Raw genomic sequence first — 5,101 nt, 5'->3', positions numbered from 1 at the left:
GCCAGACCCCAGCTGGCCTCGGTGGCAGCCTGCGTCCCATGGGAATGTGGCACATCTCCAAGGGGGGCACGGGGACGAGGTGACCCCAAACACGTGCCGACTGCGCCCATCGGCTGCAGGAGGGTCCCGGCGGGCAGCCGCGGGGCAGGGGCTGCCGGTTCACCGTGGGCATGGGGCCTGGTGCCGGCTGCGCCGCGGCTTCCGCTCCCCGAATGCTCCCGCTCGCCCCGGGCTGCACTGGCGCCTGCCGCCATTGTACGCGCAGGCAGCCTCATTAACCTTTCTTGATTAAGGCAATTATTTCCAGCACATTATCCTCTAATCTAAACATCGTGGCTGCTCCGGAGAGGCTGGGGGTGGGAGCCGGCACCCGCAGCCCCGGGGGCCACATGCCACAGGGGGACGTGGGCAGGGCAGGGTCGGGGGGTGTCCCCGGGGTCCCCAGGTGGGTCCCCCTCCCTGCCCTGCCTTGTCCCAGACCTTTGTCCCACCTCCGTGCAAAGGGGTGGGATGAAAGGGGGGGCCAGGGAGGGTCCTTGGGGTGACCATGGCTCGTGGGAGCCCCCACCCCAGCTGCTTTCCCATGGGAACAGCCCCCCCCCCCCCCCGTGTCCCCTGGGGCTGGAGGAGACCCCCAGGTGGGGCTGGGGGCTCCACGGGGGCTGTGGAGCTCGCACTCCTGGTTGTGTGGCCAGGTCCCGCACCCTTGTGCGGGATCACAGAATCATGGAATTGTTTGGGTTGGAAAAGCCCTTTAAAATCACCCAGTCCAACCATTAACCTACACTGCCAAGTCCACACTAAACCAGTTAAGGGCAGAGTCATAATTTCATGTGTCCTGGCTTGGTGCCTGGATTATTTTTAATGAAAGTAAAACTAGGAATCATTAAGGTTGGAAAGGATCTCTAAGATCATCAGCCCAACCATCAACCCAACACCCCCATGCCCACTAAACCATGTCCCCCAGTGCCACCTCTGCCCGTTTGTTGAACCCCTCCAGGGATGGTGAACCCCCGTCCGAGGGAATTGGGGGGAGTTGGGTGGGCTGCAGGTGCACCCCAGGGGTCACTGCCTGCGTCAGGGGCGATAAATATTTACGGGTGTTAAGGCAGATGCTCTCAGCATCGGTGGGACGGGAGGGGGCTGCCAGGACGCGGTTAGGGTGGCCACGCACGCCGTCCCCGAGCACCCCAGCTCCTCCGGCTGGCACCGGGGGAAATGGCAGCCGGGAAACGCCAAAGCCGGTGCGAGGAGCCAAAGCCCAGAGCTTGGGGACACTGGGTGACCCCCGGCTCCCTGCCTGGCCCTGGGGCTGCCCCGAGGGGTCACCTCTCCCTGGGGTCACGGTCGGTGGGAGACCCCCGGCTGCACCCGCTGGCCGTGATGGGTGCTCACGCATGTTCTGCTCCTTACGGGGCAACTCCGGCCAGGAGGGAGGGGAGCCGTGGGGTGAGAGGGGGCTGGGGAGGGGGCTGGGCATGGTGGGGCTGCCTCAGGGGTTTGGGGTGTCAAGCAGCAGCCGGGGAGCAGGCATTGGGCTGGGCTGGGGAGCGGGGTGCGGAGCCACAGGGACACCAGCGGTGACAGAGCAGGGACCTTCCCAGGAGCCAGGCAGTGGTTCCCTACGGAAAACGGGTGCCGGTGGGCAGGACCGGATGGGCGTGCGTGTCCCCACCGCGTGCCACGTGCGTGTTCCCACCGCGTGCCACGTGCGTGTCCCCACTGTGTGCCACATGCGTGTCCCCACTGCCTGCCACATGCGTGTTCCCACCACGTGCCCTGTGCGTCCCCACCGCCTGCCATGTGCGTGTCCCCACCGCCTGCCACGTGCGTGTCCCCACTGTGTGCGTGCCACGTGTGTGTCCCCACCGCCTGCCACGTGTGTGTTCCCACCGCATGCCACCTGCGTGTCCCCACCGCGTGCCACCTGCGTGTCCCCACCGCCTGCCACGTGTGTGTCCCCACTGCCTGCCACGTGCGTGTCCCCACCACATGCCACTTGCGTGTCCCCACTGCGTGTGTGCCACATGCGTGTCCCCACCGCCTGCCACGTGCGTGTTCCCACCGCCTGCCACGTGTGTGTCCCCACCGCCTGCCACGTGTGTGTCCCCACCGTGTGCCACGTGCGTGTCCCCACCGCCTGCCACGTGCGTGTTCCCACCACCTGCCACGTGCGTGTCCCCACTGCGTGCCACGTGCGTGTCCCCACCGCGTGCCCTGTGCGTGTCCCCACTATGTCCATGGCCACCTTCGAGTGTGGGACCCCCAAGGCAGCTCCGTGCCCCCCCTTGTTGGTGCCCGGGGCGCGGTGCCAGGCTCAGCCATCGCGGCAGAGCCCTGCCGTCCCCTGTCGCCGGATGCCACCATGTTGGCAAAACCCTCCTGGCAGGGCCGGAGCAGCTGCACCGGCCGGGGAAAGCTTGGGGGCGGGGGGGATGCTCCCTTCTCCAAGGCTCTGCAGGCGGCAGGGGCTGGAATTTTGGGGTTCCCTCCCCACCTCCCCGTGCTGGGTCCGAGCAGGGGCACAGCCCCCTGCCCACTCTGCTCTGCCCAGGGTGCCCGGGTAGGGGCAGGCCCCCGTTTTGGGTGCCCCTACCCCCCAGAGCCCCCCCAAACCATCCCTACCAATGCGCACAGCAATGCAGGGGGGGGGGGGGGGGCTGTGCCCCCTGTCCCACCCTGGTTTTGGGGCCCTGGGCAGCGCTGCTGCGGGCACCAACCAATGCCCCCTCCCCTTGGGCAGCACCTTGGGGTGGGGGGTCCCCAAAGGGGGTGAGGGGGGGTTTGGGATCCATCAGGACCCACAGCCTCAGCTGGGCTACGCTGGCCCCGGCTGGGGGGGGTCCGGGCCCCCCCGTTCAGCCCTGCGGCAGCCCCGGTGGGTGTCTGCTCGCTCCCCTGGCATGCAATGAGCTGCACGGCCTCAACTGCCTTCGAGGGGGTCCCTGCGTGGGTGCTGCCCACCCAGGCAGGGCTGGGCGATGGCGGGAGGGGAGCACAGAGTCTTTCGGGGTGCTGGGGTCACAGCTTGGGGGGTGCCTGAGGGGCTGGGAGGGGACATGACCCCACGTTCCCCGTGGGTGTGACCCTGTGGGGCGGAGGGCAGCGGGTCCGGCGTGGGAGGGAGCACCGCGTCCGCTTTTCCGGGACTCCGGCAATGGGAACAAGCTGGGGGGGCCGAGCCGGGGCTGAGCGTTTCCAGCTGGGGTGGGGTGGGACCACCACTGGGACCCCGCGCCGGCCGGGGGGCACAGGGTGGGTGCTGCCAGAATACAACAGCCTGGTGCTGGAGGGGGGGGCATGGGTGAAGCCCCCCCATCCCCTCTCCCTGGGGCTGTACCTGGGACCCCCATGCTCTCCGGCCGCTGCAGGGCTGGTGTCACCGTCCCTGGGGGTGTCCCCAGGCGCTGCCCCCCCCCCCCCCCTGCTTACAGACCCCCAGAGCCGGTGCCCTTCTGCAAGGCCTTTTATTTCCATGTCAGAAAGCCCCCCCCGACTCCTAGGGACCCCGGCATCGCTGCCCTGTGTCACCGCCGCGGGGGGGATCAGGACCCCGGGGGGAGGCACCCTGTCCCCAAAGGGCGGGGGGGGGGGGGCTTCCCCTAGCCCCGGGACCCCTGCAGTCACCCCAGGCAGGAGCTGGGGAAATTGGGCCAAGATGCAGCCCCAAGCGAGGGGCAGCCCCACGGGTGGGGTGTGGACAGGGGGGAATAGGGGTTTGGGGTTGGTTTTTTTTTTTTTCCCTTTTTCTTTATTTACAAAATTCCTGGCCGCTCCCTCCTGGCTGGGAGGACGGGGAAAACCCCGGCGGGGGGAGGCGGTGCCAGGGTCAGGGGTCTCCTGCCAGACCCCCTGCCCGCTGGTGTGCGGGCTGCTAAAAATAATAATAATAATAATATTAATAATAATAGTGATAATAATGAGAAAAGAGCTGTGGTTGTGTCCTGGGGCAGCCAGCTCCGGCAGCTGATGGGGCCGGGAACGGTGCCATCCCCATGCCGGGGGGGCTCAGGTTGGGGGGCCGGGGCAGCCCAGACCCCCCGCCCGGGCGGCACCGAGGCCCCAATCCTGCGCGGGGGCGCGGGGCGCAGGCAGAGATCCGGCCTCGGCCGCCTGGGAGCTGTGGGTGGGCGGCTCCAGATGTGGAGCTGCACATCTGGGGAGAGAGCGCTGGCCATGGAGGTGAGAGAGCCGGGAAGTGGGTGCGGGCAGCTGGGTCCCACTGGAGCAGCCATCCCGCCCCCGAGCATCCATCCCGTCCTGGAGCATCCCTCCCGTCCCGGAGTATCCATCCCACCCAGAAGCATCCGTCCCACCCAGGAGCATCCATCCCTCCTGCCCTGGAGCATCCATCCTGCCCCAGAGCATCCATCCCACCCCAGAGCATCCCTCCTACCCCAGAGCATCCATCCTGCCCCGGAGCATCCCTCCTACCCCGGAGCATCCCTCCTACCCCGGAGCATTCATCCCTTCTGCCCCAGAGAACCCCTCCTGCCCCGGATCATCCATCCCTCCTGCCCCAGAGAATCCCTCCTGCCCCGGATCATCCATCCCTCCTGCCCCAGAGAATCCCTCCTGTCCCGGATCATCCATCCCTCCTGCCCCAGAGCATCCATCCCTCCTGTCCCAGATCATCCATCCCTCCTGTCCCGGATCATCCGTCCCTCCTGTCCCCCGAGCATCCTGCCCCCATCTTCCGCTGCTGCCATCTCGCACCCCCGCGGGTCTCTCGGTGTCTTTCTGAGGCAAAACCCAGAGCGTTTGGGTCATTCCCAGGGGCTCCCCCTAAGGCCCCCCTCTGGCCCCAGGAGGGGCTGCCCACCGAGCTGAGCCATGCCAAGCCACGCCGGTGCTGGCCCTGGCTGGGGGTCACCCCCCCACCCCGGGGACACCCCGCTGCGGGGTGCAGCCCCTGTCCTACGAGGGGGCCGAGCTCCGCGGGGCCGGGCTGGGGTGGCCGCAGGGCAGCGGGGTGGCAGGTGGTCCCAAGCGCCCCGACACCGGCGGGAGCCCCTGGGAGCAGGTCAGAGGGGCCGGCACCATTGGGCTGCGAGGCCACGCTCAGTCCCGGTCCGTGTCGCGGCTCCAGCGCCGTCCCGGC

Source organism: Pelecanus crispus, chromosome 4, assembly GCF_030463565.1.
Source record: "Pelecanus crispus isolate bPelCri1 chromosome 4, bPelCri1.pri, whole genome shotgun sequence".
NCBI lineage: Eukaryota > Metazoa > Chordata > Aves > Pelecaniformes > Pelecanidae > Pelecanus > Pelecanus crispus.
Note: the sequence above shows the minus strand (reverse complement) of the source record.